Genomic DNA, 23,857 nt, shown 5'->3' with positions numbered 1-23,857 from the left:
AGGCCGCATCCAGTGACAGCACCGGCCTGGAGGCAGCGGCGGGCGCTGTAAAGGGTGTCGAAGCGGCTGTATGCTCCGCGAGCGCTGCCTGGGGGAGGGCTGCTTCCCCCCACCATTTTCTTCTGGCCTCCACGCTCCTTCCATCATGGTGTTCTGGCGTTCTTCTTCCTGTCTCGGCTTCCTTCCCGCCACTGGCTTCCGCTCCTCCTTCTTGGGGCGGCGTCTTCTTCCAACTCCTCCATACCAAGCCAGTATACGAACCCATCGGGGGTGGGCCAAGTTGCTGTCGCATAGAAGTTTAGACAGGGGAGGCCCAGGACAGTCTGCGCTCTTTTCTTAGAACCACCCATATGATCACGCCCTTCTTCTCCAGGCTGTCGGCCATTTTTAGTATTCATTTCACAGTCTATCAAATTGGGTCTTCTGCACATTCTCAAAAGTTTTAAGTCCAACAAATCTTAGGCACACAGAACCCGATGGCATCGGTTCTCGTCATCCTGTTCGTGACACCAGAATGGAGCGCCCTCCCAGAGTTGGCGGGGTACTCGGTACCGGGCCCGTTGATGTCAATGGGAGTTGTCATGGAAGCTGTGACCCGGTCCGTGGCCCTGGGGCTCCATGGCAAAAGGGGATGAATGAACAATGAAATAGAATTGATGAATAGTTCGTGACGCCACCTGTGGTGTTCGGCAAGGGAGATGTTAAGCCGACGCTGCATGCAGATCCTCTGGGACTGGTGGTGTGTTGCAGACAAGATGGTGAAGCTCCCCACAGGTGGAGCTGTAGTCCCAGGGCAGTGTAGATGTAGGGGTAGCTGAGAGGCGCAGGCAGTGTAGAAGCTGGTACCCAGATGTAGCGGTACCCGGTGTGTTGGCGCAGGAATGAATGGAGGACACCAGGGCTTGTAGTTCCAAAGCTTTACTCACAGTCTGTAGTACACACAGGTGCCTGCCTCCATGCTGTGTCCTCCGGGTCAGTGACTCAGTCGACCTCCAGGCAAGATGGGACGCTCCCTTCCAACACTCCGCCAACATGTGCCTTTCTGAACGTCTCCTCTATAGCGCCTTTAAGTGTGAAGATCTCCTAGTACTGAGTTACACTGGAGTTCCTCCTGACAGATGTTCCCAAGAACTCTACTTGTACGGCAGACAGCTGTAGCCTGCTTCGGGGACTCATTACTCCTGAGTCCCGGCTTACTATCAATATTGCTGTTGTGCCCCAAGTCTTAGATGGGAGTAGTGCATTTACAGCCCACTACTCCACCGGTGTCTGCTGCAGAACCATTAGTGTCCATACAACCTCGGGGACTGGGCCCCGACATTGCGCTTTGAACTTCTAGGTAGGGTTCTTCCTCTAACCCACGTCCTCTGTTCCCTTTTACTCCTACGTTCCGTACTATTCTTTCCTTCTTATGGAAGATCAGGTTTCTGTTCAATGTCCTTCTCTTTCTTTCCTTTCCTGTGCCAGCAGACCCAGGTCACTAAGATCTGCTGCAGCACCTCCTTCCTCCATCCCTCTACCAGGGATCTTCTCTCCTCACTCACTCCTCTGAACTGAACTGAACTTCTAACCCTTCCCACTCTTTTATGTATTCTAAACTCCACCCACCTCCCAGCATGTTTAGTGTTCCAAGCAGGGAGCCGCCAAAGGTGCTCTGCTACACTCCAAGCAGGGAGCCGCAATGTGGCTTTGATGAACTACCGTGTTGTGTGGGATGCGAGTGTTGGAGTGTGGTTAGGAGCTTCCAACCTACCTGGATGGTGGGACACCACACCTCAGGAGGAGCTGCAGTACATCTGTGGCAACTGAACCCTCAGGGGTGCCACATACGCTCCTCACACACTACCGTGTACCGCCTTCTAGCACGGACAAATAGAAGCTACCTGTGCGTGACTCTGTAAAAAAAAGCCGAGGAGTTTTTCCATTTTTCCAGACCTACACCTTAGAGTCCTGTCCGTTTTTCAAACAGTTTCGTACATCTGCTGTTTGATCACGGTCAAAACTAGACAGAGACAGCATGTGTCAGTCCGTATACAAATACACGGAGCTTGACAATTTTCCATACACATACCGTACAGCGTTGTACGTTCCTCACACACTACCGTGTACCGCCTTCTAGCACGGACAAATAGAAGCTACTGGGTCGCCTCCCAGGGTTGTGGGGTACTCGGTACCGGGCCGGTGTCAGTGGGATGTGTCACAGCAGCGGTGACCCGGTCCGTGGCCCTGGGCGCCCAAGTAATGGGGGAATGTAATGTAGATTAAGTGGAATGGAATAGTTTGTGACGCCACCTGTGGTGCTCGGCATGGGAGATGTTAAGCCTACGCTGCAGACAGATGCTCTGGGACAGATGGTATGGTGCAGCAGTGATGGTATAGCCCTCCACAGGCAGGGCTGATATCCCAGGGCAGTGTAGTTGTAATGGTTGTGGAAAGGCACAGGCAGTGTAAAGAATGGTACCCAGATGTAGCGGTGCTGAGCAGGTTGGCGCAAGAATGAATGTAGGACACCGAGGCTTGCAGTTCCAAAGCTTTACTCACAGTCTGTGGTACAAAAGGGTGCCTGCCTCCGGGCCGTGTCCTCCGGGTCAGAGACTCAGCCAACCTCCAGGCCAGATGGAAAGCTCCTCTCCTACACTCCGCCAACATGTACCTTTCCTGAACGACTCCTCTATTGTGCCTTAAGGTGTGAAGATCTCCAGTACCGTGGTACTCTGGAGTTCCTCCTGTCAGATGTTCCCAAGAACTCTACTCGTATGGCAGACAGCTGTAGCCTGCTTCGGGGACTCCCTTCTCCTGAGCCCCGGCTGTCTAATCAGTTGCTGTTGTGCCAAAAGTCTTAGGCCTGTTTCACACTTCCGTTTTTTACAATAAGTCACAATCCGCCAGGTTTTGAAAAAAAACGGATCCTCAAATTTTTTTTGAGGATCCGTTTTTTTCCCATTGACTTGCATTAATGGCGGATTGTGACGGATTGCTGTCCGTTGCATCCGTTTTTTGTGAGGATCCGCCAAAAGTTGCTGTCCGTCACCATCCTCAAAAATTTCAAAACGGAGCTTGTAACGTTTTTTTCTCTGGCGGATCCTGCAAACACTGATTTAACCCGAATTTCTTTCTGGGTGCCGGACAAAAAAAAAAAAAAATTCTCTCTCTCTCTCTCTCTCTTTCTCTCTCTTTCTCTCTCTCTCTTTCTCTCTCTTTCTCTCTCTTTCTCTCTCTTTCTCTCTCTTTCTCTCTCTCTCCTTCCCGGCCAGCGATTCCTTTAAATTTCTTCATTTTCAGGATCCGTCTGAAAACGGATCCTGTGCCATCCGTTCACATCAGTTGAGAACGGATCCGCTTGTCCGCCTTTTTGGCGGATTATAACTGATGCAAAAAACTGAAGTGTGAAAGAGGCCTTACTCCTTCGTTCCGTACTAATCTTTCTCTCTTATGGAAGCTTAGGTTGCAGTTCTACGTCTTTCTCCTTCTTTTCGCTTCCCGTGCCAGCTGGCTCAGATCACTGAGGCAGCTGCAGCACTCCTTCCTCCATCCCTTCTTCCAGGGATCCTACCTCGTGTCTGAGTGACTTCTTACCCGCCTGACCTTCTGCCAGACTGAACCTCTAATCCTACACTTTCCCACTCTTTTATATATCTCAACTCCACCCACCTCCCAGCACATCCAGTGTTCCAAGCAGGGAACCACCAGAGGTGCTCTGCTACTCTCTAAGCACTGAGCCGCAATGTGGTTGTGCAGAACTACCCTGTTGTGTGGGGTGCGAGTGTTGGAGCATGGAAAGGAGTTCCCACCTTACCTGGATGGTGGGGCACTACCCCGTAGGAGAAGGTGCAGTACCTCTGTGGCGACTGAGCCTCAGGGACGCCACACTACCTGTGTGTGACTCTGGAAAAAAAGCCAAGGAGTTTTTCCGTTTTTCCAGACCTACACCTTAGAGTCGTGTCTGTTTTTCAAACAGGTTCATTTATCTGCTGTTTGATCACGGTCAAAACTAGACAGAGGCAGTGTGTGTCAGTCCGTATACAAATACACGGAGCTTGACAATTTTTCATACACACACCGTACAGTGTTGTACGTTCCTCACACACTACCATGTACCGCCTTCTAGCACGGACAAATAGAAGCTAACTGTGTGTGACTCTGGAAAAAAAGCCCAGGAGTTTTTCCTTTTTCCAGACCTACACCTTAGAGTCCTGTCCGTTTTTCAAACAGTTTCGTGTATCTGCTGTTTCATCACGGTCAAAACTAGACAGAGACAGTATGTGTTAGTCTGTATACAAATACACGGAGCTTGACAATTTTACATACATCGTATAAAGCTGTCCGATTCTCCAACAGTATTGTATATCTGCCGTTCGCATTACAGTCACTTTTATACCTAGTTAGCGTGTGTGTGACACTCTGTAAATACATATACGGAGATTGTTAGTTGCACAAAAATCGTATACAGCTGTACACTTTTGATACAGTTCCGTATATCTGCTTGTTGGATTACGGTCCAATACATAAAGTACTGTGAGAGCGTCTGTGACTAACATAATATATACAGTACGTTGATTTAATTTGTTTAATACACCTTACACAGCTGGACGCTCCTCAATCAGTACCATCTCTCTGCTGGAATTTTTGGTACATTTTCCCGAACATGAGGAAGTATGGTGGAAGAGGCCGCGGATGTGGGCAGGGGGGCGCAGTTGGTACTGATGGTGGTGGATTCTGACAAAAGCACAATAGTAGCTAAGGCAGGAGATATTGAGCCTGCGTCATCCTCTGGCCCAAGAAGGCCTGTAAGGTTGCCTTTTCTTGGAGTAGGAAAACCGCTTTTAAAGCCAAAGCATCAGGAAAAGGTTTTGGCGTACATTGCCGAAACAGCCACCAGCTCTATTGCCTCCTCTTCTGAACGGTCGAAACCTGCAAGCACGGAGTCGTCAGTGCAGGGTTCTGGTCATAAAAAACCCCTTTCCTTGTGTCCTTCACCCCCACCAAAAGTTAAGGATGCGGCAGTCCACACTTCAGATTACTCTATGGAGCTCTTTTCACGTACCATGCCTGGGTTATCCAGTCAAATCCTGAATTCCCCAGTCCAAGATGAATCTTACATGGAGTGCACTGATGCACATCCACTGCTAGATGATTCTGCTGGTACATTGACCCACAGCACTACATTGCTCTCGCAGTCTATTGAGCCAGAATCTGACCCTGATGAAACTCAGGTGCCCCTTCCCGCATACTATACCACCTTACACGGTGACACAGAGGAAGGTAAAGAGGAAGGTGCAGATGACTTTGAAGTGGAGGTGATGGATGACCCAGTTCTGGACCCGGATTGGCATCCATTGGGGGAAGAGGGTGGCGCTGGCAATAGTTCAGATAAGGAGAAGGATCCGCAGCAGGCATTGACATCGCAGCAGCGGTTATCTAGCAGGCCTGTAGCTGTCCTAAAACGTGGAACAAAAACTAAGAGTTGCAGGACAGCTTGACCAGATGGTCAACTTAGCACAGCGTGCAAGGCCAGAAAATGTTTTCCATAGTAGGAAGAGTGCAGTGTGGCACTTCATTGTCCAAAATCCTACTGATTTTTTTTAAAGGTTACCTGTAAGAAGTGCGGAAGGACCTTTAGCCGAGGTAAACAACTCAGAAATTTGAATACCAGTTGCATGCTTAGACATTTAATCAACATGCACTTGCAAGCGTGGGCGGACTACAAAACCTCAGGTAGCACATGTGCACCGGCTCCGACTGAAGGTAGCCAACAATGCTCCATCGCTACCCCCACTGTAAGACCACCGCCACCATTAAGCACACCACCAGCACTAAATGTGGAGGTGTCGTCGCAAGGCCAAAGCACTCAGGGAATCACAATGGTTTTGCAACACAACACTGAATGTAGGCCATCATCACCAATACCATCACCAACCCCTTCTCACTCCATCCGGTCCACCGCTACTTCCCCCATATGCAGCTCTCCAGTCCAGCTCACCCTACCAGACACTCTGAGTAGGAAAAGAAAGTACTCATCCTCTCATCCGAGGACACTGTGATTGAACGCCTACATTGCCAAACTAATCTCATTAGAGATGATGCCCTACCGTTTGGTTGAAAACGAAGCTTTCCGTGACCTCATGGCCTACGCTGTCCCACGCTATGACCTACCCAGTCGGCACTTCTTTTCTCGAAAAGCCATCCCTGCCCTCCATCGGCATGTTAAAGACCGCATTGTCCATGCACTAAAACAGTCAGTGAGTGGAAAGGTGCACCTCACAACAGATGCATGGACCAGTAGGCATGGCCAGGGCCGTTACGTGTCCATCACTGTGCACTGGGTTAATGTGGTGGATGCAGGCTCCCCTGGGGAGAGCAGCGGTGGAACAGTGCTGCCTAGCCCTCAGTATAGGAAACAGTTGGCTGTAGGCTTTCGCTCCTCCTCCTACTCATCTATCAGTGAAAGCTCGTCCACAGAGCGCAGTCGCACGAGCACTACATCCGCAGCTCGCAGTGTTGCACACGAGGTGTCCCACTGTTGAACAGCTAGTGGTAAGCATCAGCAGGCTGTGTTAATGATGATGTCTTTGGGCGTCAACAGACACACCGCGGAGGTACTGGCCGACTACTTGCAGCGACAAACAGAGTCATGGCTGGGCAGTCTACATGTTGAGGCAGGAAAGGTAGTCAGTGATAACGGCCGTAATTTTGTGGCAGCCATAGCCCGTGCAAAACTCACACACATACCTTGCCTGGCTCACACTTTGAGCCTGGTGGTGCAGTGCTACCTTAATAATTATCTGGAGTTAACATCCCTGCTCCATAAAGTGCAAAGACTGTGCTCGCACATCTGTCGCTTGGCCGTACAGTCCAGTCGTATGCAGAAGTTGCAGCGATTGCTCCACCTCCCCATGCACCGCCTAATCATAGACATTGCAACAAGGTGGAACTCCACCCTGCACATGGTTGAGAGGCTGTGCGAACAGAGGCAGGCTGTAATGCATTTGTGGGAGAATACACAGGCAGGCAGTTTGAGGGAAGACATGGAATTGTCGGGTGTGCAGTGGTCAAAGCTGAAAGACTTCTGTAAAGTCCTTCAGTGTTTTGAGGAATGCACACGGCTGGTAAGCACAGACGACGCCATAATAAGCATGAGCACCCCACTTATGCGTCTGCTCATGCAAAGTTTGTTGCACATTAAGGATCAGGCGTCTGCAGCGGAGGAAGAGAAGGGAAGCCTTGATGACAGTCAGCCATTGTCTGGTCAGGGAACTGTCTTGGACGAGGTGGAGGAAGAAGAGGAAGAGGAGGAGGATGAGGGGGATGATTATTTTGGGCAGGAGGATGTTTCTCAGGGGGCAAGAGAAAATGTTGGTGTTCCAAGGTCAGGTACTGTGTTTGTGCGTGACTGTAGGGATGTGGATTTGACAGAAACTGCTCTTCCACCCACTACGGGCAGTGCATCATTGACACCTGGAACATTGGCCCACATGTGCGATTATGCCTTGCGGATCCTAAAAAGGGACCACCGCAATGCCAAAATGATGAGGGATGACGACTACTGGCTGGCCAGCATCCTCGATCAACGCTACCAAGGCAAATTACTCAACATCATGCCACAGGAGAACCTAGTAATAATATTGGCAAACAAATAAGTGACTCGCCCCCAGAGGCCATGGGGTACTCGGTGCTGGGCCCGTTGATTACAATGGGAGATGTCACAGTGGCAGTGACCCGGTCCGTGGCCTCAGGCGGTCAATGTAAAAGGAGTAGAGTGATGGGGATAAAGTCACTGAGATGATTTGTGATGCCACCTGTGGTTTCTGGTCAGTTTGACCAGCGCTGCAGGGTTGCTTTTCTGGGACGGATGGTGTGGTGCAGCAATGATGTTGTAGCCCTCCACAGGTAGTGCTGTAGTCCCAGGGCAGAGTAGATGAGGTTGGCAAATGAGGAGATAGTGAGGAGAAGTAGATGGTGCAGTGTTAGGCACAGAGATGTAGCAGTGCTGAGTGGGTTGGCGCAGGAAGATGGCAATAAGACAGATGAATACAGTTCCATTTCTTTTACTCACGTTCTTGTCACAGACAGGTGCCCGCTTCAATGCTGTGGTCTCCAGATCAGGGGCTCAGCCAACTCCCAGGCGGATGGAATTAACCTTTCCAGCTCTCCCTTTCGTGTGCCTGTTCTGAATGTCTCTTCACTAGCGCTTATACTGAAGTACTTGTAGTTGTGTGTTAAACTCAAGTTCCTCCTTTCAGATGTTCCTTTGAACTCTACTTGCATGACAAGTGACTGTAGCCTACTTCGGGGACTCCATCCATCATGTCCCGGCTCACACATAGGTTGCCCCCGTGTTTTTGAGTCTTTTGTGGGAATAGAGTGGTCACAGCTCCTATTCCTCCGGTGTCTGCTGCTGGAACATTAGTTTCACAAACAGCCTCGGGGACCGGACCCCGGCCATGCGCTTCAAACTTCAGGAAGGGTTCTGCTCTGACCCTAGTCCTTAGTTCTCTTCTCCTTACGTTCCATACTAAACTATCTTCCTTCTGAAGAATCAGGCTTTCTATTTCTCTTCCCCGTGCCAGCAGCTCCAGGTCACTGAAGTCTGCTGCAGCACCTCCTTCACTCCATCCCTCTCAGGGGATCTTCTCTCACCAACTGACCTATTCCTTACATTCTCCTGCTCTCTTGTGCAGTCTAAGCTCCACCCACCTCCCAGCACTCTTCGTGTTCCAAGCAGGGAGCCATGAAGGTTGCTCTGCTACACTACTGTGTTTGTGTGGGATGCAGGTGTGGGAGGCTGGTCAGGTGTTACCATCTTACCTGGATAGTGGGGTACCACACCTCAGGAGGAGGTGCAGTACCTCTGTGGCGAATGAACCCTCAGGGGCACCACACAAGCAACTTTGGTAAAGCGTTTGTTTGAAGCTTTCCCAGCACACAGCAGCGGTGCTGGTTCTCCCACGAGCCGTAGTGGGCAAAATGGAAGAGGTGTTCGTGGTGCACACAGCAGAAGTGGTGTTGGAGACAGGGGTTTAATGACCATGTTGTTGAATGATTTCTCAAGTACCGCTCACACGACTGCTAATACTTCATTGATTAAAAGTGACAGGAGGCAGCAGTTGTTAACTATGGTTACAAACTACTTTTCCTCCCATATCGATGTTCTCCCTCACAGGTCATTCCCCTTTGACTATTGGGCCTCTAAACTGGATGCCTGGCCTGAATTGGCACAATATGCCTTACAGGAGCTCGCTTGCCCTGCTGCTAGTGTGTTATCAGAAAGAGTCTTCTGTGCTGCTGGATCAATCCTGACAGAAAAAAGGACCCGTCTGTCGACCCAAAATGTTGATGATCTAACCTTCATTAAAATGAACCATGCGTGGGTTTCAAAGGATTTTGTCCCACCTTCCCCTGATGACACATATGTTACCAGAAAAGTGCCTCGGTTTTTTCCTCCTCTTCCTAGGACTTGCCCAATTACGCCCTTTGCAGCAGCTGAATGTCCAGCCAACACATCAACATATGACAATTTTTAAACCTTCCTAACTGGGCTGCCCACCCCTCCCCCAACGGCTGGGGTCAAGACCTGGCGCACCCGGGCAAGTGCCGTTGCTCTGAACAGGTGGATGGGCCCACTGATGGCCGATGGCAATGGCACAGGGCCCCTCATAGTACAATACAGTGTCTCAGATGGTGGGAGGGCCCACTCGCCGTCAGACACACCAGCGTACTATGAGGGGCCCTGTCCCAGTACCGTTTACCACGATTGTGCCCCCCCTGCTTGGTCATGGCCACAGCACTTGCAAGTTGCAATACTTACCTCTCCCTGCTCCACCGCTGTGTAGTCTGGGCAGTTAAATCCTTCACAGGGATGGCCACTAGAAATTTGGTGTATTGATCAATGATGGTTAAGATGTAGCTATGGCCTGTCCTGCTGGCCTCTACCTTCAGATGATCAATGGCTACCATTTGAAATGGACGTCAACTTACAAGAGGATGCAGTGGTGTTTTATGATCACCTTTCACAGTTGTGATAGTCACAGACGTGTGACATTCCTGCCACCATTTTTCAATGTCTCCTCTCATGCCAAAACAATAGAATCACCTACGGCCTGTGGCTTCTGTCTTTTGCACTCCAAAGTGACCAGACACATCATGATAGGCAGTGAGGACCATGGGTACGTCTCTCCCTGTGATCACAATTTGATGGAGACGAGTAACGGTGATGTGATCCACGCTACTGCGATAAAGCAATCCTTTCTTCACAAAGAACCTTTTTCGCTTTCTCCACAGACACAGTAATTGAGGGTCTGCATCGCCTCTGCAACATCTACCGGGAGGTTTTCCCACGATGAGTAATTCCCAAATTTCTGCTAACACTCGACTTTGCGTCTATTCTTGTATCTATGTAGTTTCCAGTAGTGGAGATTCTGGACTGGCTTACTGAAATTGAAATATATACGAAGATTTAAAAGTACCACAACACTGTACACTGGTGTACGCTATGAATTCCTTTCCCTTTTTCTACTGTGGCTAGCCTAGGCCCAACCACCACAGCGCTGCACCAGTCTGAGCACAACGTCCGTATGATAGCCCCAGGCCGTCTTCGTCTGCGGCTACCATCCTCTGGGCCACCCCCCCGTGACCGCCTCAACTGTCAGTCCTCTCTGGAGCCTTTCCACTGTCTCTATTTCCTCAGCAGAACTTCCTCTTTACTGTGCTCCCTTCGCTGACTGACTTTTCCAGAACCTTCCCTCAGCCTTTTATACTTCCAGTTCTGGTAACTCCGCCCACCATCACCTAACAGTTTCTCTGACCAATGGCAGTTATTCAGTCCAAATCCTACACTCTCTACTGCCCTCCAATGGGCAAGCTAAAACACTGCACCCTTTCTCTTTATCTTAGCGGTTTCACACCTACACTGCGCTACACCTCTGCTTCTCACAACAGGCTGGTTTGTCTGTCAGTCCACCTTCCCTACATCTTCCATAGTGAGTGAGCCTGTGTGGGTTACGCCTTCTATATATACGGTGAATCGGAGAAACAAATTTTTACACTATACTTGATACAGCTTGTATCTTGTTATTGTGATAAAACACTCCGGGATCGCCTTTGCTGGGGTCAAAGGTCACGTGCGTTCAGCATGAAACTTAGGCGCAGAGCTGGGATTCGGGTATAACTGACACTGGGTCAGGTTTATTAACGGTGAAAGCAATGCATAAAGGAAATAAAACATAAAACAAATCCTTGCCTGTCCAGCACTAACTAAACAAGGTACAACCTAACTACCAACTGGCGGGCTTCTCCCATCCAGCCAAACCACAGTTGCAGTGAGCACTGCTTTCACTCACGTGTGTCTCTCACACAGACAAGCTCTCTGTGTTCCCAGGCTGAGACACTCACACAACCACCTGGCATCCTTTTATATCCGCCTCCCATTATTCATTAGTAAGCCGGTGCGATACTGATCAGACTAGGCCACATAGGAAAGGAATCTGGGCGAGATATACCTGCCCTCATCCACTATTCCCACATGATTCTCACATATCCCCCCCCTCTGCTCAGACCACTCCGGTCGAGCAATGACACCCGCCAAACAGTGCACTCGGGACAGGGCATCTGCATTCCCCATCTGTACCCCTGGGTGGTGCTCCACCGTAAAATTGTAGGCCTGCAGGGCAAGGAACCACCGGGTCACCCGGCTATTCCGTTCCTTGTTCAAGTGCATCCACTTGAGAGGGGCATGGTCAGTGATCAGCCTGAAGTTTCGGCCCACGAGGTAATATTTGAGGGCCTCTAGAGCCCACTTAATGGCTAGGCACTCTTTTTCTATGAATGCATACTTTTGCTCATGTTTGTTCAGCTTCCTGCTGAGATAGAGGACTGGGTGTTCCACTCCGTCCCTCACTTGTGACAGAACGGCCCCGATACCGGTATCAGAGGCATCCGTTTGTACCACAAACTCGCTGCAGAAGTCCGGAGTCACCAGTACTGGTTGAGAGCAAAGTGCCCGTTTTAGGCTATGGAAGGCTTCTTCAGCCGCTAAACTCCATTTAATTATGATGGAGTCTTTCCCTTTTGTAAGATCCGTCAGGGGGGTAGCGATGGATGCAAAATTGGGTATGAACCGGCGATAATAGCCGGCGATCCCCAGAAAGGCTTGCACCTGCTTCTTGTTGACAGGTTGCGGCCAGTCCTGAACCGCCTGAATCTTATCGAGCTGGGGGTTAACAATACCCCTCCCAATTACATACCCCAAATACCGGGCTTCTTCTAGCTCGATGTGATATTTCTTGGGGTTCGCGGTTAGACCTGCCTCCCACAGGTTGTCAATCACAGTTTGTACTTTCTGGAGATGAGTCTCCCAGTCCAAGCTGTAAATGACAATGTCATCCAAATAGGCCGAAGCGTACTTTTGGTTGTGAAGTAGAAACTGCCTGACCTCAGTCTTTTGCCGCTCCGAGAGAGTCTCTGCAACCCGTACCTCTGGTATGGTATGCGAGCAGACGGGACGGGCCAGCTCCGCTGACAAGGCAGACCGATCTTTCCAGGGTTTTATCAGATTTACATGATAAATCTGTTCAGGTTTCCGTTTACCTGCCTGGTATACTTTGTAGTTTACTTCACCAACTCTTTCCTTAATCTCAAAGGGGCCCTGCCACTTTGCCAGGAACTTACTGTCCACCGTGGGGACCAGGATCAACACCCTATCTCCGGGTGCAAACGTACGGATCTTGGCGCCCCTATCATAGATTCTTTTTTGGGCTCCTTGAGCCTGCATCATGTGTTCTTTGACGATAGGCATAACAGCTGCAATACGGTCCTGCATTTGTGTGACGTGATCTATCACTGTTTTAAACGGAGTGACCTGACCCTCCCAGGTTTCTTTTGCAACGTCTAACAGTCCGCGAGGATGTCGGGTGTACAATAACTCGAAAGGCGAGAATCCCGTGGAAGACTGGGGTACTTCCCTGATGTCAAAAAGCAAGTACGGAAGTAAATAGTTCCAGTTCTTCCCATCCTTGTCTATCACCTTTCTCAGCATCTGCTTCAGAGTTTTATTGAACCGTTCGACCAACCCGTCTGTTTGAGGGTGATACACGGATGTGCGTAACGGTTCGATTTGTAACAATCGGCAGAGCTCCTTCATTACCCTGGACATAAAGGGGGTCCCCTGGTCGGTGAGTATCTGTTTTGGTATACCGACCCGACTAAACACATGCACCAGTTCCTTGGCAATCGTCTTGGTGGCCGTGTTACGCAAAGGGATGGCCTCCGGGTAACGAGTGGCATAATCCAAGATGACCAGGATATGTTGGTGTCCACGTGCAGACCGTGGAAGGGGCCCAACTAAATCCATCCCAATCCTCTCAAACGGGACTTCAATAATAGGTAGGGGTACCAAAAGGCTACAGAACCGGGGCTTCGGTGCAGAGGCTTGGCAGTCAGGACAAGACTCACAATATACACGAATATCGTGATGCATGCCTGGCCAAACAAAACAGTGTAATATCCTTTCGGTGGTTTTCTGGACTCCCAGGTGACCTCCCATCACATGTCCGTGGGCCAGGTCCAGCACCTGCCGCCGGTAGGGTTTTGGCACGACTAATAGTTGCACTGTGTCTTCCCCTTTTTCTCTATCTGATAGAGTAAATCATTCTCCAGAACCATGTAAGGATATGCCAACCTAGAGCCAGGTTCTACGGGTGCCCCATTTATCACTTTTACATTTGTCCTAGCCTGATAAAGGGTAGGATCCCTTATTTGCTCACTTTGGAAGTCATCTTTCTGAACTTCTAAATCCGGCAAACGGGGAGGTGGACGGCTGTCGGCCTCCTCCTCTTTATCACCCGCCATGACTGAAAACGGGAACTGCAGGTCATTTCCAGCAGACTCTTCCCCGAGTCTTCTGGGGAGACCTCTTCCAGGGGTTCGGGACCCACACGCACCCTGGGAGAAGAATCATGTACACTATTACCCTGGGGTATCAACTGATTCTCCCACAATTGCTAGAAGTGTGGAAAATCCCGGCCCAGGATAACATCATGCAATAACGCAGAGACGAGTCCCACTTTATGTTGCACAGACCCATAGGAAGTAGTAATGCATATGACCGTGGTATGAACAGGTGTCTCCATGCACACACATTACAGAAAATTTGTCTGATGGTCCAGTCGGGGCTGACACCAGACTGGCCTTCACCAGATTCACCACACTTCCCGAGTCTAACAATGCCACCACATTATTTCCATCAACAGTTAAATCACACAAGTGTTTTTCCACATCCTTTTGACCAGCCTTCACACTCACTACCCATGCAACCATAGACAAGCGGTTTTTAGAGTCTGTGACGTCGCACTGCATGGGTTCAGTAGTGAGCGGACAGTTCGCAACAATGTGTCCCATCTCTTGGCAGCGGAAACACCTAACGGGCCTCTTGCTTAGACCATAGTTCATTACTCTCGGCCTCGCAGTGCGGGCAGTCCCGTTTTCCTCCCCCACTGTCTTAGGGATTTTTCCTTCTCCCCTACTCCCTGGAACAGTCTTACCGGTTCCACGTGGAGACGATGAAGAATGAGGTGGGGTAGCATCGTCTCGGAGTCCTTCCACCACGGAGTAACGTTCAACCAGGTCCACCAGTTGATCAGCCGTCGTAGGATTTCCATGGCTTACCCACTTCCTCAGGGCTGGCGGTAGAGCTCTCAGGTACTTCTCCATGACGACTCTCTGGATTATCTCTGGCGCTGTCAACACCTCAGGTTGTAGCCACTTCTTCGTCACATGGATCAGGTCGAACATCTGTGACCGCGGTGGTTTATCCGGCTGATAAGTCCATTGATGCACTCTCTGTGCACGGACAGCGGTCGTCACTCCCAGCCGGGCCAAGATCTCGGCTTTCAGTTTGTCAAAGTCCTGCGCAGCTTCAGGCTCTAAGTCATAATAAGCCTTTTGGGCCTCACCGGAAAGAAACGGGGCAATCAGGCCGGCCCATCGTGCCTTCGGCCATTTTTCTCGCACCGCCGTCCGTTCAAATGTAGTCAGGTATGTCTCGACGTCATCTTCGGTCGTCATCTTCTGCCAGTACCGAATCACGTGAATCACTCTCGACTCGGCTTCCAGGTTAACCTCAGGTAAGCTTGCCAGGCGCTGCGCCACCTGCTGGAGAAGCGAACGATCGGTAACTGTCATGTCCACCAACTCCTTCAGCTGGGCCATCATCACCCGATTAGCTTCTTGCTGGACGGCGGTGGACTGTACCAGCGCTTTCACTACATCCTCCATGCTCATGCTTCCAACGTGATGCCCGCGTTCTCCACCACAATGTGATAAAATACTCCGGGATCGCCTTTGCTGGGGTCAAAGGTCACGTGCGTTCAGCATGAAACTCAGGCGCAGAGCTGGGATTCGGGTATAGCTGATACTGGGTCAGGTTTATTAACAGTGAAAGCAATGCATAAAGGAAATAAAACATAAAACAAATCCTTGCCTGTCCGGCACTAACTAAACAAGGTACAACCTAATTACCAAGTGGTGGGCTTCTCCCGTCCAGCCAAACCAAAGTTGCAGTGAGCACTGCTTTCACTCATGTGTGTCTCTCACACAGACAGGCTCTCTGTGTTCCCAGGCTGAGACACTCACACAACCACCTGGCATCCTTTTATATCCGCCTCCCATTATTCATTAGTAAGCAGGTGCGATACTGACCAGACTAGGCCACATAGGAAAGGAATCTGGGCGAGATATACCTGCCCTCATCCACTATTCCCACATGATTCTCACATTATACAGTACCTTTGTTCGACATTTAGCATTACGGTCAAATCCATACTGTGTAAGCGTCTGAGAGTGACTACAGGACTATTTATATGGAGATTTCAATTGTACCCTAAAAAATATATACTTGCTATCTTATTATCCAGTACCTTTTTTTACATTTTTTATTATGGTCAAAACCAAACTGAGTGAGCGTCTGAGGGTGACTACGGAAATATATACCAATATTTTCAATTTGGCCAACACTGTATACAGCAGAACGCTTCTGATACAGTAACCTTATTAGCTATTTAGATTCTGGTGTAATCCATAATGAGCCTGTAAACGTCTGTCTGTTACTCCGGCAATATATTTGGAACTTTAAGATTACCCCAACACTGTATACAGCTGTACGCTTGTGTTACATAACCCATTTACAGCTTTTCATATTCTTGTGTAATCCATACTGGGCCTGAGAGCGCTTGTGTCTGCCTCCTGAAATGTATATGGAGAATCAGAATGTTTACACTATACTATACACTCACTGGCCACTTTATTAGGTACACCATGCTAGTAACGGGTTGGACCCCCTTTTGCCTTCAGAACTGCCTCAATTCTTCGTGGCAGAGATTCAACAAGGTGCTGGAAGCATTCCTCAGAGATTTTGGACCATATTGACATGATGGCATCACACAGTTGGCGCAGATTTGTCGGCTGCACATCCCTGATGCGAATCTCCCGTTCCACCACATCCCAAAGATGCTCTATTGGATTGAGATCTGGTGACTGAGGAGGCCATTTGAGTACAGTGAACTCATTGTCATGTTCAAGAAACCAATCTGAGATGATTCGAGCTTTATGACATGGCGCATTATCCTGCTGAAAGTAGCCATCAGATGCCTGTTCTTAGCTGAGAGGAGTGGTACCCAGTGTGGTCTTCTGCTGCTGTAGCCCATCTGCCTCAAAGTTCGACGCACTGTGCGTTCAGAGATGCTCTTCTGCCTACCTTGGTTGTAACGGGTGGCAATTTGAGTCACTGTTGCCTTTCTATCAGCTCGAACCAGTATGCCCATTCTCCTCTGACCTCTGGCATCAACAAGGCATTTCCGGCCACAGAACTGCCGCTCACTGGATTTTTTTTCTTTTTCGGACCATTCTCTGTAAACCCTAGAGATGGTTGTGCGTGAAAATCCCAGTAGATCAGCAGTTTCTGAAATACTCAGACCAGCCCTTCTGGCACCAACAATCATGCCACGTTCAAAGGCACTCAAATCACCTTTCTTCCCCATACTGATGCTCGGTTTGAACTGCAGGAGATTGTCTTGACCATGTCTACATGCCTAAATGCACTGAGTTGCCGCCATGTGATTGGCTGATTAGAAATTAAGTCTTAACACACAGTTGGACAGGTGTACCTAATAAAGTGGCCAGTGAGTGTATATACCTTGTATCTGGTGATACCGTACCCTTTTTCAACTTGATATTTTATTGGGTAATCCATACTGAGCCAGTGAGCGTCTGTGTATGCCTCATGAAATATATAAGGAGATTTACTGTTATCCATAGACTGTATAGAGCTGTACGCTTCTGATACAGTACCATATATCTGCTGGTATTTTGGGTCCATTTTCCAAAACATGAGGAAGTATGGTGGAAGAGGACGCAGATGTGGGCGTGGAGGGCCACCTGGTACTGATGGTGGTGGTGCATCTGCTGGTAGGGCCAAAAACACAATAGCAGCTAAGGCAGGAGGTGTTGAGCCAGCGTCATGGTGTAGCTCTGGAAGGCCTGGAAGGCTCCCTTTTCTGGGAGTAGGTAGACTGCTTTTAAAGCTGGAGTATCAGGAACTGTTTGTGGCTTACATTGCTGAAACAGCCTCCAGCTCTATCGCCTCCTCTTCTGAAGTTGTAAAAAATGCAAGCACTGAGTCGTAACCGCAGGCTTCTGATCAGGAGCAACCCCATTCCTTGTGTCCTTCACCCACACCAAAAGTGAAGGATGTGGAAGCACACACTTCAGATTTCTCCATGGAGCTCTATTCACATACCATGCCTGGGTTAAATAAAAATAGGGCCCATCATGTACTGGAGCATTGTAAATGGGGCAGATCAGACACTGGAGCAGCATCTAAGGGGCCCATTATACACTGGAGCATTACAAATGGGGCCCATTATATATGGAGCATTATTGGAGCCCATCATACACTGGAGCATCATCCATGAGGCCCATCATGTACTGGAACAATGTAAATGGGGCAGATCAGACACTGGAGCAGCATCTAAGGGGCCGATTATACACTGGAGCATTACAAATGGAGCACATTATATATGGAGCATTATGTGGAGCTCATCATATACTGTATGGAACATTATATGTGACTAATTATTTGGTATGGAGAAATATATGGGGCTCATTATTCTGTATGGCGCACAATGTGGTGGCCATAACACTGTATGGAGTAATATACTGTCCTGTTTTTGAGCTCTTGTACAATTTAAAATAGATCAGTCATGTCATGTAAGCAGTGAAGTATGTGTCATTGTACTATACCTATATTTCTGTGATGTATCGGAGCATCATTAGTTGTGGTATGTGATAAAGGGGCGCACTGACGCTCTTTGGCCCAGGGCACACGAAAACCTGGAGCCAGCCCAACCCCCCCACAACTTTAGCCAAATAACCCCCAGTTTTCAATGCGTAACTATTATTAGGAAGTAAATTAAGGTTGACAAGCTTCAGTTATAAGAATTGATGTGTTTGGCATTGAAATGGGCACTGTAGGTGTGGTTACTGTCTTCCACTCCCTGCCGACTTTGCTTCCCCATTGACTTGCATTGGGTTTCGTGTTTCAGTCGGTCTCCGACTTTTCCCTATAGTCGGTCGATTTCGTTCGACCCGACTTTTGCAAAACCCGACTTGGGATTCTACTTCATTGCGCTCTTACATCAACAGAAATATGATACCTCGTGGATTAAGGATCATTAAATCTCCTACCTTTTCCTCTTTTCCTGAGACTTTTTTGAATGACTGGAACACCATTCTTTCCAAATGTTTACTGCAGCTTATGGAGCTTATTGTAAAATATGAGGAACAAGAGCTGGAGATTTGCAAAAACAGCATTATTACAACAGAGACTGCTTTGGATAAATTTAAGGACTTTCCTGAACTAACTAAGTTAAAAGAAAATTTGGATAAACATCTTACCACCTTAGATGATAAAATTGCGGAACGAAAAAAACGCAAACTAGACAGAGACATTAATGATTATCGAACAAAAAAAGTTTATACTTGGAGAAATTAATCTCACCAAAATTCCATCTTGAGAAAACAAGATAATAAAAAATTTTTCCAAAAAAATTCCAAACGCAATGTCAGCTTTGGCGATACTAGCATCTTTTCAGCTACCACCAGTTATTCAATAGAAAATTCTTCAGATTCCTCAATTGATGAAATTAATCCTTCTGCTCCTATCAATAAAAAATACAAGAGAAAAAATGCTGCTTCAAAAAACGCATCAGGAGAGGAGGCAGGAAACATTGGAAACACAAGGTATCCGGATCGCAGGAAACGGAGACATTAACCTGTCCGGTTTGGAACTTGTCTGCCCAGATCCTCTCCCAGCATCATTTATCTGTTTTGTCTAAGGGATTGAGTTTTTGCCCTACAAATAAATTCAATGTTTTCAGGACTTTATTGGATGTGAACAAACTAGCTAGAAACCTAACGTTAAAATGTCATTTTTATAATGATAATGATTTACAGGAAAACATGTCTTCATTTCCAAATTCTGCTGAACATGATTCTAACATAATACCAATGTTTCATGAATCGAAAAAACTTTCTGATTTGCGACAATTGGAGTCAGAATGTAGAACTTATGACTCCTCTCCTGATAGTTTTGTAACTTCTAACCCCTTTTTTTACCCTGTTCAATCTAGGCCATCTATCCTAGATATTTTTCAGGAAAAGGTGGAGGCAGATCTTGTTGATTTAGACAGAATTACAAGTATTGATAAAAACAATCTTAATCCTCAAGAAATTCTGGCACTACAAGATCTGCAATCCAACACAGGGTTAATTATCAGGGAAGCAGACAAGGGGGGAGGGGTCGTGGTTCTGGACTCTTCACTTTATTTTAAAATGAATCATGCTATTCTATCTGATAATAACACCTACCTACATCTCCAGGGGGACCCTACTAATTTTTACAAGAGTAAAATCGATAAATTACTTCAAGATGGTTTGGAGGGGGGCATTTTTTCTCAAAAAATATACGATTATTTAAAAGTGGATTTTCGTATTATCCCCATTTATCATGCCCTCCCTAAACTTCACAAGGGTATTTTTCCACCACCCTTTAGGCCTATTATATCAGGCATTGGTTCCCTTGGAGAAAAGCTGGGTGCTTGGATAGATCATTTTTTGCAACCTTTAGTCAGAGATGTGCCAGGCTTTCTGAGAGACACCAAATCTTTAATAAACAACTTATATCCCATTTCTTGGCATGATGATTATATGTGGCTGACCTGTGATATTGTCAGTCTATATTCGTCTATACCACATTATGTAGCCATTGATTGTCTCCAGGTGTTTCTCAGAAGGCATAGTTCTTATCCCTTACAGACTCAAAACTTCATTATTACAGCTATTAATTTTTTGTTGACACATAATTATTTTTCTTTTGATGGGGAATTTTTTCTTCAGAAGTGTGGCGTTAGCATGGGAGGTAAATTTTCCCCCTCCCTTGCTAACATTGTGGTCGCCATTTTTGAAGAACTTTACATTTTTGATGATAATAATAGTTTTTCAGAGCATATAATCTTTTATACACGTTATATCGACGATTTATTATTCATTTGGGAAGGAGATGTTGCTACAGCACATTCTTTCATAAATCATCTCAATCAAAATTCCTTCAACCTCAATTTTACTTTTCAAGTCCATCCGTCTACTACCAACTATTTAGATGTGACTTTGATTGGCGACCGCAATAAGATTGATATTCTTCCCTATCATAAAGAAACTGACTCTAATTCCATTTTACTAGCTAGCTCATGCCACCCTCCCCATACGGTGAAAAACATCCCCATTGGAGAATTAATCAGACTAAAGCGTAATTGCTCCAGGTCTGATCTTCTCCAACATGAAACTAGCAAAGCTGTTGCTAGATTAAAACACAGGGGATATCCCAACTGGTGTTTGAATAGAGCTCATAAAATAGTGAACCAAATTGACAGATCGGACCTTTTTCTAAATCATCACAAAAATAAACATAATATTAATCACCAATTAACTTTTTCTACCAATTTTTCTCCGCAATTTCAGGATATTGTAAAAATAATACAAAAACATTTACCTATTTTATTACAGGACAATCAACTTAGTCATATTCTAGAAAAAAATAAAATCAATTTTGTGGCGAAAAAAGCGCCCAATTTAGCCCACATCTTGTCACCTAGTCTAGTAGTCAGTAATAATAAAAAGAGCAATTCCAAAAATTGGTTATCATGCACTGGCTTTTTTGGCTGTGGGCACAATTTTTGCATATCGTGCAAACATGCCAAGAGATGCAAATCATTTACCTCCATGTACACTGGTTTGACTTACAACATCAGGGATTTAATTAATTGTAATACCCCTAATGTTGTTTATCTTATTGAATGTACTTCTTGTTCAATTCAATATGTAGGTTGTACAACTTGTCCTCTCAAACAGCGAATACGCAGACACATGTCTGATACTTTAAATCCTTCTGCAGTGAATGTTTCTGCAGTCTCGAGGCACTTTATTACTACTATTCATAATAGGTGCCTCGATTCTCTCACATTCACTGGCATTGAAAAGGTCTACAAACCAGTCAGGGGAGGGGACCATCGTAGAAAGATTCTCAATCGAGAGTCTTTCTGGATTTATAAATTGGGTACTAGAGTGCCGCATGGTATGAACAAGAGGAGAGATCTAATCATGCAGTATTCTTAGGTATCTCTTTCTCTTGTTCATGCCATTCATATGTGTGGTCTCTTTTTTTTTTTTTCCTCTCCAGTAAATAACTTAGACATTTTCACAGTTGGATATACGAGGGGTACTTAACACAGGGTATATATTTGTACATATATATCTTTGAAAGAAAATTGTAAATGAATGAAACAATGGTTTTTTTTATTTTTTTTTTGCTGCAGTATTTTTCTCTTTCTTTCCGTTTGTTGTAATGCAATCAATTCCCACCATTTGATAACATGCTACGTACAAATTGTCCGCAAATTATAAGATCCTTGTTATAACGCTATCAGAGTACATTATGGCTTCCTTTAAATACCTATATGGTTTTTTAACTGCTTTATATGTGATATATCAAGTAAGAAAAATTTCTTTATAAAACATTTTTTATAATTTTTTTTTTTTTTTTCCTTGATCTGTTTATTATTATACCCTTCGTATGTGTTGGTTTCCATGCATTGTACACTTTTTTCAAATTTGGTTTTGTCTATGTTAAATGTAATGGGTGTGTTTTTCACCTAATTGAATCACCTTTCCTTGACATGTTTTGCACTTAAATATCTGTTTGGAGACCTTCTTTACGCATTCCATGATTAAGCCTTTTCAGGGTGAAACGCGTAGGAAAGTGCTCCCCTCCATATCCCTCTTTATGTTGTTTTTACTTGATGGTAAGAAGATTTTATATTTTCAATAAAGCAATTGTTATTTTATCTCCTGGAGACGCTGGAAAATCTTTTTCTATGTTGTGCATGCACTATTCATCCGGGTCAGGGTGTTTCCGTATGTCAGAGGTGTGATAAGGAGTGAAGAGGGGTGAGCAGAAAATTTCCTTTTGTGCATACCTATATTTCTGTGACGTATCGGAGCATCATTAGTTGTGGTATGTGATAAAGGGGCGCACTGACGCTCTTTGGCCCAGGGCACACGAAAACCTGGAGCCAGCCCAACCCCCCCACAACTTTAGCCAAATAACCCCCAGTTTTCAATGCGTAACTATTATTAGGAAGTAAATTAAGGTTGACAAGCTTCAGTTATAAGAATTGATGTGTTTGGCATTGAAATGGGCACTGCAGGTGTGGTTACTGTCTTCCACTCCCTGCCGACTTTGCTTCCCCATTGACTTGCATTGGGTTTCGTGTTTCAGTCGGTCTCCGACTTTTCCCTATAGTCGGTCGATTTCGTTCGACCCGACTTTTGCAAAACCCGACTTGACCCAAAAAAAAGGCAAAGTCGCTCATCTCTACTACTGATGCTTTGATCAGAAAAATTAGAGCCTCCTTCACTGGGCACGACTGTATGTTTAAATAACTTTAGCACGGCTGTGTCATCCTTTGGGGGAGCTTACCCATCATTTTCTCCAGCTCTTGATCAATCATATGCATTGATTTAAATATTTTTATTCAGAATGGGAACCTTTTCAGGGTTTTTCTATTCATTCATCTATGAATGATTTGGTTTACTTAATGTAGCAGAGTGTATCTTTTGGGAATCGACTGGTACACAGGAGAACTTCACTGAGCAAGTTATCTTGAGTAAACAGCATTTACTTCTTATGGGTAAGCATGAGATAAGAGAATTCAGAAGCACACAGCCCATGCTGCTGGTATAATACAGTCAAAAGAGAAAGTAAAACTAAACAATAACAAGAGAGCTTCCCTCCCCACAATACAGCAAACATTTAACTTCACACTATCGTCATCTGCTGTCAGGCTAGTGTAAAGTCCTCCTTTGCATAAACAATAAGTCCATTTCTGTTGCATATGCCAACACTCTTTCTCAACAGTAAGGACTTATTCAGTCAAACCCAACTTTTTTTATTAGTCTCGGCTGTTTATCAGCATTCAACGCCTTTGTGAAGATGTCTTCTGTCATTTCTTCAGTAGGATAATCCTTCAAGAAATGATTCTTCATATTTCCCAAGTCTCTGATTTTGAAATGTTGCTTCAGGATTTTTAGAATGTTTTCTTTATCCCTTTCTTGTTCAGAATAAATCAAAATGTCGTCTACATATATGAGTACATAAATCCATCTGTTCATCAGTCTTTTTGTGTACAAGCATGGATCAGCTTTGCTTCTTTGAAGTTTTTCATTTGTAAGCACTCCTGTTATTTTGTCATTCCAT

This window comes from Dendrobates tinctorius, unplaced genomic scaffold (assembly GCF_039654945.1).
Source record: "Dendrobates tinctorius isolate UK_male_01 unplaced genomic scaffold, ASM3965494v1 ptg000022l, whole genome shotgun sequence".
Taxonomy (NCBI): domain Eukaryota; kingdom Metazoa; phylum Chordata; class Amphibia; order Anura; family Dendrobatidae; genus Dendrobates; species Dendrobates tinctorius.
The sequence above is the reverse complement of the archived record's forward strand: the minus strand, read 5'-3'. Positions refer to the sequence as shown.